General features: G+C 44.6%; 1 protein-coding gene across 9 annotated transcripts in view; it reads right to left on the minus strand.

Moving 5' to 3' along the window:
* Positions 1–14679, minus strand: part of LOC137369239 (guanine nucleotide-binding protein G(I)/G(S)/G(O) subunit gamma-7-like) — a 361449-nt gene that overhangs the window by 34086 nt on the left and 312684 nt on the right. Inside the window, exon 1 of one of the 9 annotated variants that reach the window (XM_068030139.1) lies at positions 3043–3065. The exons of the other annotated variants lie outside the window; for them this stretch is intronic. The gene's annotated coding sequence lies outside the window, so the exon portion shown is untranslated. Of the gene's footprint in view, positions 1–3042; positions 3066–14679 lie in introns of those variants that run through there. 9 annotated transcript variants of the gene reach the window in all.

Here is a 14679-nt window from a genome sequence, read left to right on the forward strand (position 1 = left end):
ATGACAAAATTAATATGCTTCATTCTTGGATGGTGTGGTTTTCATCACAAGGGACTTTATCAAATGCCTTCTGGAAGTCTATATAAATAATATCCATAGACGTTCCCCTGTCCACTACATTAATTACCTCTTCAAAAAATTCTATTGGGTTCATCAGGCATTGACCTCCCCTTTACAAATTCCTGCTGGCCCTCTCTCTGATCAGCTAAAAATTTTCAAGGTGTTCCAGTCATTCTATCTTTATGGACTTTAGTAATTTCCCGACAACAGATGTTAGGTTAACTGGTCTATAATTCCCTGGTTTCTCTATTGTCGTCTTTCTTAAATAGCGGAGTGACATGTGCAATTTTCCAATCTAATGGAATGGATCCCGAATCGAGAAAACTTTGGAAGATTATAGCTGGGGCATCTGCAATATTCTCACCTACTTCCTTTAAAACCCTAGGATGAACACTATCTGGTCCTGGGGATTTGTCTATAGCGTCATTGTTAATTTGCTTACATTAATTATGGTGAGTCCCTGATTCAATATTAATTTCCTTGTGATGTCGGCAGGCATCTCTTCCTCTACTGTAAATACTGATGCGAAGGACATATTTAACAGGCCCGTTATTTCCTTACTTTCACTTTTAATATCACCATTATCAGATTTTAATGGTGCCATATTGCCCTTAATATAATATAATTGTGTAAGTTTTTGCACTGATATTGATATTCATGTCAGTTTATTCTCGTATTCACTTTTTGTAGCTCTTACTACCTGTTTTGTTGCCCTTTGCTGTTCTTTGTATCTCTCCCATTTGCCAGGTTCTGTGCTATTTGCAGCATTCTTGTATGTTTTTTCTTTCAGCTTTATGCTCTTTCGTTCTCCATGGCCACCTTTTTTGGCAAGTAGAGTTCTTGCCCCTTAGGGATACAGTATGAATGCTCTTACAGTAGTACATCACTGCTCCTGGATTTAGTATTTTGCAAGCACAGGAATGAATAGCTTAGTTACTTGTGGTCTGAAATGAATCAGAGCATGCACTACTTGTTAAAGCTCAAATCATACCTAAAAATTATGGAATATTAATTGGAAACTGGTCCAAGAGTGTTAGCAGCAGGATCACTAAATAGCACATCATGTAACATGCAGAATGTCCCTTATCTGTCACAAATACTCCGTCTATGGGAGATACTCTCCTTATTTTTTCTTTATACGTCACTATTTAGCTCAACATAAAACACAAAACTTTGGCATAACTGCACAAAACTGATTTCCTACCTCTGAACAACCTATGGAATTTGCATGATCTGCACTAATTATTGAAACTGTGGATTTACGGAAATTCTTATCTTCAGCATACTACAAACAAGTTTCTGTTATTGACTAACTGTTGCCCACTTGCAAAATAGCACTTAAGAAGAAAATGAAATTTTTATCCTTTCCATTACTCATATTTACCTATAAATACTGCAACAATTGTGCAGCACTATCACAGAGCTCCCTATTGTCAACACTGGCAGCAAGGTGGAAGATCTTAATTTTCCAGACCAGTACACTTATGCAGTTTCTCAGAAAAGGAAAATGCCCAAGCTGTCTGGAGGAAAAACTAACCAGTGTTGGATTGCCACAATGAGCTTAGTCAGGGGATGTTCTGATGCTGCTGATAGACGTGCTTTATACTAGCAGTATTTCCTGTTTTTATTTGATGATGAAATTCCTGTCTTTACTAATTTTGTGGAAAAAAGTACACACAAGTATAAAGGAATACCACTTTTTATTTGTGTCTACCTGCTTGCTAAAATTTGCGATTGCTACAAACTTTAGAACTACAGGACAATACCTCAAGCTTAAAAGTGGGAAGGTGCACGAGCAGTTTAAATATAATTATTTTATGCAGTGGGTGGGAAATATGTGGAATGGACTAGCCAAGCAGGCAGCGGAGCCAGACAGTGGAATTATGTAAGGGCCAGCTGGATAGATGTTTGAGCAAGCTGGTGTTTGGGGCATATTTGTGTTTGGGACTGGCCAGGAAGGCTGTAGAGCCTTTTCCAGTCCTTCAACTTCTTATGCAAGTGTTCTGATGAGACAGCTAGGCATAAGGATACATTTTCTGAGTTGAGGCTCCCAACACAGAGTCTGACAAAAGTGAAAAAGTTGGTGCTCCTGATTTATGGTACATCTGATTTGTGCTGCTTGTGATTTTCTGGTGACTAAAATGATTCACTGAATAATTGGGTGTCCCACAATTCAGCTGCACTGATGTTCAGTTCTCTAATTGCATTCCTTTTAATGAAGCATTAAAAAAAAATCATTTCATGGGATGTAAGCGTCGCTGGCAAGGCCAACATTTGTTGCCCCATCCCTGATTGCACTTGAGAAGGCGGTGGCGAGCTGCCTTCTTGAACTGCTGCAGTCCATCTAGTGTAGGTACACCCAAAGTGCTAATAGGGAGTGAGTTCCAGGATTTTGATCCAGCAACAGTGAAGGAACGGCAATATAGTTCCAAGTCAGGATGGTGTATGGCTTGGAGGGGAACTTGCAGATGGTGCTGTTCCCACGCGTCTGCTGTCCTTGTCCTTCTAGGTGGTAGAGGTTGCGGGTTTGCAAGGTGCTGTCGAAGGAAGCTTGGTGAGTTGCTGCAATGCATCTTGTATTTTTAAACAGTGCCCCCTAGTTCTAGATTCTCCCACTAGCAGATACATCCTTTCCACATCCAACCTGTTAAGACCCCTCAGGATCTTATATGTTTCAATCAAGTTGCCTCTTACTCTTCTAAATTCCAGCAGATACAAGCCTAGCCTGTCCAATCTTTCCTCATAAGACAGCCTGCCCATTCCAGGTATTAGTCTAGTAAACCTTCTCTGTACTGCCTCCAACGCATTTACATCCTTCCTTAAATAAGGAGACCAGTACTGGACACAGTACTCCAGATGTGGTCTCACCAATGCCATGTATAGTTGAAGCATAACCTCCCTACTTTTGTATTCAATTCTCCTCGTGATAAACGATAACATTCTATTTGTTTTCCTAATTAAGTGCTGTACCTGCATACTAACCTTTTGTGATTCATGCAATAGGACACCCAGATCCCTCTGCATCTCAGAGCTCTGCAATCTCTCACCATTTAGATGATATGCTTCTTTTTTATTCTTCCTGCCAAAGTGGACAATTTCACACTTGTGCCATGTAGATAGTAGACAGGCTTTGGGGAGTCAGAAGGTGGGTTACTTGCCGCAGAATTCCCAGCCTCTGACCTGCTCTTATAGACACAGTATTTATGTGGCTGCTCCAGTTTATTCTCTGGTCAATAGTAACCCCCAGGATATTGATAGTGGGGGATTCAGTGTTGGTTGAGATTGTTGCGAATGAAGCCTTCCAAAATTTATCATACACTGTATTGATCCTTACTGTAGAAACAAACATGATTTTATACACGCCAGCACAGAAACACAATTGCAAAGGTAAAAGGTTACCATTTTGGCTCCGATCTTATCTTTGGGTGGGGTGGAGTTAGGAACAGGAATCCTGGAAATACTGGTTTCTGGAATGTCCTGTGGTTATCTTTTAATTTTTTCCTGTAGCTTTCCCACCCACAGCCACTCTGATCGACACAAGACTGTGGCCAAGCTGAAAGCAGGTCGAATCATACAATAATACAGCACAGTAGGAGACCATTCGCCCCACTGAGTCTGTGCTGTTGTTTCAGAGAACAATCCATTTAGCTGCACTCCACCGCACTTATTTTATATCCCTGCAATTGTTTTCTTATTCAATGATTTATCCAATTCCCTTTTAAAGGCTACTCCTGAATCTGTATCCACCACCCTATCAGGTAGTGCATTTAAAATCCTAAGCACATGTTGCGTAAAAAGGTTTTCTTCTTGTCACCTCTGGCTCTTTTGCCAATCAGCTTAAATCTGTACCTTCTGATTTATTGATCCTTCAGCCCTTGGAAACAGTTTCTCTTTATTTACTCTATCTAAACCTGTCATGACTTTTAACACTTCTAACAAATCTCCTTTTAGCTTTCTCTGCTTTAAGGAGTACAACGCCAACTTCTCCAGTTTATCTGAGTAACTGTAATAACCTGACCTCTGGAACCATTCCAGTAAATCTCTTCTGTACATTGACCAAAGCCTTCACGTCTTTCCTAAAATGTGGTACCTAGAATTGGACACAATACTCCAGCAGGGGCCAAATTAGTATTTGATAAAGGTTTAGCATCACAATCACATGGCCGGCAGCTCAGCAGTATCGGCAGTGCATTGGGAGTGGTGGTCACTGCTGGTACTGCACAGGCCTTGGACTCCGGACCAGCACTGGAACCCCGGACATTAGGCTAGTCCGGAAGGCTCTGGTGCCGGGAGGTCCATGGGGAGGGGGTTCCATAGAGGTGGCGGTTTTGCCAGCAGGGGATCCTCAGTGTGCCACAGATTTCCCACAGAGGAAGGAACCCCCCCCACCTCAAGTCCACAGGGAGGTGACTTGTATTACAAGGTTAAAGCCCAGCAGTGGGGCAAGAGGCCCTTGGCCATTAATAGGCCTCTTAAGGGCCTCAATTGGCCTCTGGGCAGGAAGGCCATCGACGGCCTAAACCGCCCCGGCAAAATCGCTTGGTGAAGGGGCAGCGACGGGCCTTCCCACCCCTCCTGTCTCGGGGGGTGGGGGGGGGGGTTGGTACGGGCCATAAAATCCAGCCCTCTGTCTCTATTTATAGGGCCCAGACCCCATCTGTTTCATTAAACAGTCAGCAAAGAGGGAAATTTACTGGAACCATTGACCGGTTCCCTGAATCCATGACTCGTTGCAAGGCTGGTGGAAGGGTTTGGGTTGGTGATGGATGGAGGAAATAAAGTCCAGAGAGAAACCTAACCTGATCACCATTTTAGAAAAAGAAAACAATCAATACATGGGCAGCAATGGTCTGGAAGGAGTTTTGCATAGTAGTAATATTACCCCCTCTGAATCAGTGGATACAGGGTTCAAATCCATCTCCACATCGTCCCAGTGACTGCAGACCGGAGCTCTGGTTCTGAATTCTGCATATATATCCAGCGAGCCATTCAGCTCTAGGAGGCCTTCCACCTCTCCCTCTTTCTCTCCTACTCTACCTTTTTCACTCTCTCTCCCTGTATTTCTCCCTCTTTTAAGACCCCTTTGTCCTTCTATCCCTCCTTGTCATAAGAACATAAGAAATAGGAGCTGCAGTAGGACATATGGCCTCGCGATCCTACTCCGCTGTAATCTAGTGAACCTATGTTGCTCCACTTCTAAGGCAAGTACATCCTTCGCTGGGTATGGACACCAAAACTGTACACAGTAGTTCAGGTGTGATCTCACCAAAGCCATGAATAATTGCAGCAAGACTTCCTTACTCTTATACTCCAATCCCCTTGTAAAAAAGGCCAACATACTATTTGTCTTCTTAATTGCTGGCTGCACCTGCATGTTAACTTCCTGTGATTTGTGTACAAGGACACCCAAATCCCTCTGAACACCAACATTTAATAGTTTATCATTTAAAAAGTATTCTGTTTTTCTGTTCTTCCTACCAAAGTGAATAACCTCACATTTCTCCACATTATATTCCATCGGCCACTTTTATGCCCATTCACTTAACCTGCCCATATTGCCTTACAGCTTCTTTGTGTTCTCCTCACAATTTCTACCTGACTTTGTATTGTAGGGAGGGTGGGAGAGATTGTGGGAAGAGATGGTAGTTGGCGAGAGGGTGCCAATTTGTGAGTTGGGGGAGGGAGGTGATGGTGGTTGTGGGGGGGCGGGTAAAGGTGCAGGTGGGGAGCGGGTGATTGAGCGGGGTGGTTGCAGTTTATCAGTAAGCTTATTGAGTCTGAAGGAAACACTCCTGTTCCTCCTAGCCCACAAGCAGTGCTCTACAGACAGTTCTTTTCTTTATGCAGTCTTGTGATGTGGGTGTCGCTGGTAAGGTCTGTCCCAAATTGCCCTTGAGAAGTGATGGCCTTCTTGAACCACTACAGTCCGTGTGGTGAAGGTGCACCCACAGTGCTGTTTGGGAGGGAGTTCCAGGATGAACGAATGGTGACACATTTCCAAGTCAGGATGGTCTGTGATTTGAAGGAGAACTTGTAGATGGTGGTGTTCCCATGCACCTGCTGTCTTTGTCCTTCTAGGTGGTGGAGGTCGTGGGTTCAGAAGGTGCTGTTGGAAGAAGCCTTGGTGAGTTGCTGCAGTGCATCTTGTAGATGGTACACATTGCAGCCACCATGTGCTGTTGGGGGAGGGAGTAAATCTTTAAGGTGATGGATGAGTTGCCTATCAAGTGGGCTGCTTTGTCCTGGATGATGTCGAGCTTCTTGAGTGTTGTTGGATCTGCGCTCATCCAGGCAAGTGGAGAGTATTCCATCACACTCCTGACTTGTGGCTTATAGATGGTGGACAGGCTTTGGGGAGTCAGGAGGTGAGTTACCCGCTGCAGGATACCCAACCTGTGATCTCCTCCAGTAGCCATAGTATTTATATGCTGGTCCAGTTAAGTTTCTGGTCAATGGTGACCCCCAGGATGTTAAGGTGGGGGATTATAATACCATTGAATCTCAAGGCGGGGTGCTTAGACTCTCTCTTGATGGAGGGAAGGTCAGTGATGAAGTAGTTGAAGATGATTGGGCCTTGAACACTACCCCAAGGAACTCCTGCAGCAATGACCTGAGGCTGAGATGATTGGCCTTCAACAACGACAACTTTTTTTCCCTTAAGAATATACTTCATTCATAAAAATCTGTAAAAAAAAAATTACAAAACAGTACAAAACAGCACCAAGTTGACATTCCAAAAAGTGCAAAGGAAATCAGTTTTCTTCGATACAGGGGCGAGTTACCTCACAACCCTTCCATTCCATTTTACATGCCATGTACATTTTACAGCAAACCCATATTTGGTGTATACAGCCCAAGGGGTTTCCCATGGGTCCAGGCCCTCAGTTCACTTTGGTGGTAGGACCTTACACAGTGGTCTTTCCCCATTGAGCCTTTGCAGCGGCTGCCCCGAGCTTTAGTGGTCCCTCAGCATGTTGTCCTGGACCTTGGATTGTGCCAGTCTGCAAGACTCAGTCGTGGACAACTCTTTGCGCTGGAAGACCAGCAAGTTTCGGGCAGACCAAAGAGCGTCTTTCACCGAATTGATGGTCCTCCAGCAGCAGTTGATGTTTATCTCGGTGTGCGTTCCTCGGAACAGCCTGTAGAGCACAGACTCCTGCGTTACAGAGCTGCTTGGGATGAACCTCGATAATAACCACTGCATCTCTTATCTCTTTCCACACCTGCTTTGCAAAGACACATTCCAGAAGGAGGTGGGCAACTGTCTCTTCCCCACCACAGCCACCTCGAGGATAGCGTGTGGAGGGGGAGAGACTCCGGGCATGCAGGAAGGATCTGACGGGGAAGGTCCTTCTGACCACCAGCAAGCTACGTCTTGGTGCTTGTTTGAAAGTTCTGGCGATGAGGCATTCTGCCAAATGACTTTGGCAGTCTGTTCGGGGAACCATCCGACCGGATCCACCATCTCCTTTTCCCGTAAGACCTTAAGGACATTCCGTGCAGACTGCTACCTGATGGATTGGTGGTCAAAGGTGTCTTCCCACAGAAACTTTCCCATGAAGGATGACAACAACGACAACCATTTTCCGTTGTGCTAGATATGACTCCAACCAGTGCAGAGTTGTCCCCCCGATTCCCATTGACTTCAATATTACTATACTCCTTGAAGTCACACTCAGACAAAGCCCAGGACCATTCCCTCTGACTGTATTCCGCTTACCTCATGGATTCATTGCTTCTTGCCTCTTTTATCCTGCCGGGTGTCCCAAGGTGAGTGGTTAAAAATAGAATCACTGTTAAAACGAAGGCATGCAGGCTCATTAAAATATGTAGGTACCCAACCCATCTCCTGAGAGCGGATTGGTCACTTCTCCCTCATCCCGCCTCTGTTAAAACCAGAAGTGGGCAAGTTTGGTTCTTGTTTCAAAATTTCTTAAGCTTTTTAACCTCCTACCCAAACCAAACCCATCTGTTTTTGGCAGTTAAAATTACTCCCTCTGTTTCTCTCTCTGCAGCTAGTGCCTGACCTGCTGAGTATTTCTAGCTTTTCTCTGTTTTAATACAATTGTAATGCTTACTTAAAGTTTATTTTAAATTGCAATATACTTGTAGTGGTGTGGTGTATGGTGAAGAGAACATGACATTTAGAGGGCCATGACAGTATTTACATACCATATTTTCATTTCCATTCAAGGAACACTAGCATGGTTACCAACTGTCAGCTTTTTAGCCCTTTTCACCGTTGAGTATTTATACATTTATTTATCCCTTTAAGCTTGTCAGTTGCTGAGCTGAATCTTCATGAAACAAAATCAATTTTTATCTAAGTAATCATTACATTTACAATTAGTAATTTAATTATGAGTGATTTTCAAATAAGTCTTGATCCACTTGGCAATATTTGGCAAAGGTGCTCACAGGTTGGGAAAAATAAACTAATGACTGCACAAAAAGTAGATATAGGCCTGAATTTTATGCCACCCCAGCAGGTTGGATGGTGGCGTGGGGGCGGCGTAAAATTGAGCGGCAGGCTCCGGGAGGCCTATCTGTCCCGATTCCGCCTCCGACCAAGTTTACAGAGGTCCGGTGGGGGGGGGGGGGGGCGGTGAGAAGCGGCCCACCCGCCCGAGGCCAATCAAGACCCTTAAGTGGCCGCTTAACAGGCACTTAAGGGCCCTCGCCCGCCTCCACGGGTATTTTACCCATGGCAAGCGGGTGTGCCGGGGATGTGAAAGACTGCCCAGCTACAGCTGCCGGCCTTTCCACACCCCGGGGGTGGCTATCAGGCACAGGGTGCCCGATTGAGGGCCGCCCCCGCCTCCCAACCCAACCCCGGGATCCAAGACGCCCCCGTCCCCCCAAACGACCACCCTAGCCTCACCAGGGCACGACCGATTCCCCTGGTGAGACAACCCAAACTTACCTTCTATCCCGGTTCCATTGCGTCCTCCTCGGTCGGCTGGGCTGCAGTCTCAGCAGTGGTCACCGTTCCCGCTGGCGCTGCTGAGACTAAGAGCTGCCGGCCCGCTGATTGGCCGGCAGCTCACTGAGGCGGGACCTCCTCCCTCAAGTGGCTGGAAGTCCCAACTTGGGCCAATTAAAGCCTGGGGATCCGTAAAATACGGGACGGATCCCCAGGCTGGGTGGGAGCGGGATCAGCACAACATTTATGTCGGAGTCCGGCTCCCGTCTGCCCAGCGTAAAATTCCTGCGATAGTGTGCATAAAGGATTGGCCTACATGATTAAGTTAAGCCTAAGCAGGGAATGAGGTCCTGAGGCAAGGTGTAAAAAATGAGGCCATTCACTTAGCAAGGATTGAATTTCTGAAGTAAAGTGCCAAAATTGAAGGAACGAGTCAAATTGCAATTAAGATCTTCAGAATAGCTGCCAACCCTTAACTTTTTGTGCAAACATCAGCTTTTCTTGTCTTCAGTTATTCTGTTGACATAGGGGACCAAGAAAATAGCTTATTTCCAGGCCCTGGCACAAACAGCATGACTGAGAACTGGAAAAGCTGAAGTCTATGCAAAAAGCAGATGGTTGGCAATTAAGTGCATTTTTCATAATTGTTATCAGGCCAGGCTTATTTACCAGCTTTATCCATCCAAATCCAGGTGGAGAATTTAGTGGATACTGACTAAAGGTGAGAAGAGTGACTGTTCAGCGTGGGGATGAATGAAAAGCACCATTCCACAGAAAAACAAATTGAATTGTTGAATGTGATCTCAAAACTCTAGTAACGATCCTGAAGTCCAATGTAATAAAAAAGGAATTTAGTTAATTTAGTTGCTTTCAAACAGTAGTCTTGGTCCGAGGGCTTTATTCAGGGCTATTTTTTGAATTGTATGCTTTTTTGAAGCTGTTCATCAGCTTTCCTCAGTTCTATAGGCTGGCATGTATGCCCAGAAATTAAGAACTGTTGTAAGTATAGCATGGCTACCTGACGGGACCCGACGACATGTGTCGGGTTCGGGTCGGATCAGGTCGCTCTTCCGGGTCCGGCATTCGGGCTCGGGCTGGGTCGGACACACTCTATCACCACCTCCAGTATGTGGCTCCAATTTTAATGTACTTTTTAAACAAACGTTCACGTCCAGTCACAGTTTTAGTTGCTTATCTGCACAAGCTTAAAAAGTGAAAAATGGAAGCTAGGTTAACTGAACATTCGGGTTGGGTCGGGCCTGGGAAAAAGTGAAAGGATTCAGGCTGGGTCAGGCTCGGGTCGAGTGTGGTTCTGTCGGGCTCGCGTTGGGTTTCATTTGCAGATCCGAGCCGGCCTTTAGTTGTAAGGGAAGTTTGACAGCCACCTGTAGAATCCCACTGGTGGAGGTGTGTGGGTAGGTGGGCTCTCTGACTTCTTGGCCAGAGGAGTAGGGGGGGAATTTTTGTCTTTGCTGCCTGGGTGCTAACCTGATGCGATGGATCATAAACCCATTGTAGAAACTGCCCGATTTTTGTTCTTTTGATTAAATGTGAAGAAATTACAAGTCACCCAAGTAAGATTTGGAAATCCTTGAAGAGTCTATCACTCCATAAACTGAATAATCATGGTTTGTGTCATGAAGTGTTAATAAACAAAACCTTTAAAAGCTGACCTGGATAGAAGCACCGATTGGTGCTTTATACTGCCAAAAATCTCTCAGTAGTAAAGTTAATTCTGGAGACTGTCAAGCTCTTTGTGTTCAAAGGTCTAATGATGTGAGTCATGCATGAAATACCATCTCTGACTGTACGAGCCTTTTTTTACACTGCAATACGAGTTTCTGCATGACTCTCTTTTGAAGAGTTATTCCCACAGTGGTATCTGGGGCCTCAAACATAGTGCAATTTATTTTATAATGCTTCTGTGCTTTGCAACAATACCTGGTTCCCCTTTATGATTATGAATAAATACAAATTAATGTAATTAAACCACCAAGTTTAGAATATATTGTATATCAAAACCTGCAGCATGATGCCACCTTCATTGATAATTATTAAACTCCTCATTTCTGATATGCAAGTCACGGACAAAATAACTTCAAACTGATAAACCACCTACAGTTTACTTGATGGTTTACATCAAGCAGTGACAGGGGCAGAAATCAGGCACATTGTTGCCAAGGCTAAAATATCAATTCTTTTAAGATTTATAGGAATAATGGAGCAAGCCAGAGGCCATGCTCTACAGAGTTAATAAAGATTAAACAAGCTGTAAGTGGATTGTAACCATCAAAGAAAACATAAGAAATGATAAGAATGAGGCCTCAACATTTTGGGGTCCCATCTCCACTGCCAGAAGGGTGATGAAACAGGACTCCTACGAGCCAACAGCCAAAGCCACCAACCTTATCCCAAACTGTGGGGCCAGCATCACTTGCATAGTCTGATGTGTCAATAGGTGCTTTGGTATTTTATCTCATACCTTCTGATGCATTTGTTTTCATGTTTCGAGTGGCATTGGGCAAGCCCAATGCAACCAAGACTTGTAAAAGTACCCAACCACCTCCACCCCTAAGAAAGAAAGTGCCAGTAACAAAGAAAAATGGGTCTTCAGAATTACCGGTAAAACTGTATACATAGTACAATCTTAGTAACATAATTTAGAAGTTTAGCCCAAATAAACAATCAGTACACGATACCACTCACTGTTTGCAGAAAGTTTTCAGAGAACTGGAGGATGCTGCACAGCCATATTCTGTGGCCATCCGGGCAAATACCCAATGCAAAACATGGATAAGCAGTCCAAGAGATCCTCCCTGGAAACTGTACACATCTACCTCTGAATACAACAAATTGCCCCAGATACAGGAGTAGAACGAGGCAGCACAGTGGCGCAGTGGTTAGCACCGCAGCCTCACAGCTCCAGCAACCTGGGTTCAGTTCTGGTACTGCCTGTGCCAAGGTTGCAAGTTCTCCCTGTGACCATGTGGGTTTCCGCCAGGTGCTCCGGGTTTCCTCCCACAGCCAAAGACTTGCAGGTTGATAGGTAAATTGGCCATTGTAAATTGCCCCTAGTGTAGGTAGATGGTAGGAGAATGGTGGGGATGTGGTAGGGAATTTGGGATTAATGTAGGATTAGTATAAATGGGTGGTTGTTGGTCAGCACAGACTCAGTGGGCCAAACGGCCTGTTTCAGTGCTGTATCTCTCTATGACTCAATAACTACCAGGAGGTCCTCTGACCATTTTTTTATTCGTTTGTGGGAGGTAGGCATCACTGGCTAGGCCAACATTTATTGCTCATCTCCAATTGCCCTTGAGTAGGTGATGGTGAGCTGCCTTCTTGAACTGCTGCAGTCCCTGGGTGTATGTACATCCACAGTGCTGTTAGGAAGCAAGTTCCAGGATTTTGACCCAGTGACCGCGAAGGAATGACGATATATTTCCAAGTCAGGATGGTGTGTGGCTTGGAGGGGAACTTGCAGGTGGTGGAGTTCCCATGCATCTGTTGTCCTTGTCCTTCTAGGTGGTAGAGGTCACAGGTTTGGAAGGTGCTCTTGAGGGAACCTTGGTGAGTTGCTGCAGGGCGTCTTGTAGATGGTACACACTGCTGCCACTGTGCATCAGTGGTGAAGGGAGTGAATGCTGAAGATGGTGGATGGGTTGTCAATCAAGTGGGCTGCTTTGTCCTGGATGGTGTTAAGCTTCTTGCGTGTTGTTGGAGCTGTACTCATCCAGGCAAGTGAAGAGTATTCCATCACACTCTTGTCTTGTGCCTTGTAGATGGTTGACAGGCTTTGGGGAGACACCTCACCTTTGGGGAGGTGAGTTATTCACTGCAGAATTCCCAGCCTCTGACAGTATTTATGTGGCTGGTCTAGTTCAGTTTCTGGTCGATGGTAACCTCCAGGGTGAAATTTATGGGGGATTCAGTGATGGTAATGCCACTGCACATCAAGGGGAGGTGGTTAGATTCTCTCTCGTTGAGAGAGATTGACCTGCATGCCAGATGACTAACGATAAATATATATGGCATAAATTATAACCAGAATTGAGGAACAGCCACTTTAAAAAGTTAAAGAGGCGCTCCAAACTCTGGCATTTCAGAAGTATATGGCAAATAGTTTTGTCCTTGCTGCAGAATGGATCTGTGGCCAGCACATCATAAATGGCTCCAAGAAATATTCAATGCCATCTTGTTGTGCAGCACTTTCTACCACAATCCCAGTGGTGCCAGGAAAGCACTCAAATGAAGAGTATTTCCTTGAGGATGCTTGCCCATGCCAAGACAGTAAAATGCTCTGATAGGAAATGTTCCGAAAGATGAGAAAGTGGGGAGTGTGCAGCAAAAAATAGAGGAAATCTTTTCATGTGGAGTGGAATAGCATGTCCGACCGATGGTTCAAGTTGTGAGGCAGAGATACTTGAGGGGGAGCTTGGGGCCTTGTGTCAATGAGCAACTCCATTTAATGAGGATGAAGTTGGTGTTCGACACCCTGGATCCTTTAAATAATACTTCAAAGAGTCAGGTCTGTGCAGATCAGATTTCGACAAGAATAGGAATCAGCCATTCAACCCCTTGAGCCTGTTCTGCCATTGAATTAGATCATGGCTGATATGTATCACAACTCTATTTACTTGCCTTTGCTCCATACCCCTTGACACCCATAGCTAACAAAAATCTGAGTCTTGAAAATGTAAATTATCCCAGCATCCACAGCCTTTTGTGGGATCAAGATCCAGATTTCCACCACCCTTTGTGTGAATAAGTGCTTCCTGATTTCACTCCTGAATGATCTAGCTCTAATTTTATTATGTCCCCTTGTTCTCGATTTCCCTCCACCAGAGGAAATAGTTTTCTCTATCTAGCCTATTGAATCCCTTTATCATTTCAAACAACCTCAATTAGATCACCCCTAAACTCAAGGGAATTCAAGGCAAATTGTCCTCAAAATTTAACTCTTTGAACCCTGGTATCATTCTGTAGATCCTACATCAAAATATATTTTCTGAGGTTTGATGCCCAAAACTATATGCAGTGCCCCAGTTAAGGTCCAACCAAGGCTTAACAATGGAAGGATCACTTCCTCACTTTTGAATTGAGAAAAAAAAATTATTAGTCATTCAAATTACTTTTTATACTTGCATACAAGTTTTCAATGATTTGTGTACATGGATACTCCACAGCTCCCTAATCCCTGACAATTAAGAAAATATTCCAGTTTGTCTTTCTTAGATCCAAATTGGCTAACCTCACACTTCTCCAGATGAAACTCCATCTACCATGTCTTGATTGGAGGCATGTAAAGAATCAATACAGACCCCTGGGGCTGGATTTTAAGCTGCTGATGTGCTGGCAGCAGGGGTGTCGTGTAGCACAGGCTGCCCGATCAACAGATTGAGCGGGCTTGATGACGACCCGCATAAGTCGATTTCAACTCCAGTATTTAAAGGGACATTGCAAACATCAAATTTGATAGAATCTTGTAGTTGGGAGCAAAACACAAGGAAGTGATAAAATGGAGTGCACATGCTCAAAGGCTGTACTCGCTTTAGTGTCGCCTCCTTGGATGTGATGTTGGGGACTGTAAGGGCCTGCATGAAGATACGCTTTACGACTGACAGTAGGAAGAAGGCTGCCAGTGAAACCAAGAAGACATGACTGGAGGTTGCCCATGAGTTCAGCAGCAGGAATGT

Source organism: Heterodontus francisci, chromosome 4 (assembly GCF_036365525.1).
Source record: "Heterodontus francisci isolate sHetFra1 chromosome 4, sHetFra1.hap1, whole genome shotgun sequence".
Lineage (NCBI taxonomy): Eukaryota > Metazoa > Chordata > Chondrichthyes > Heterodontiformes > Heterodontidae > Heterodontus > Heterodontus francisci.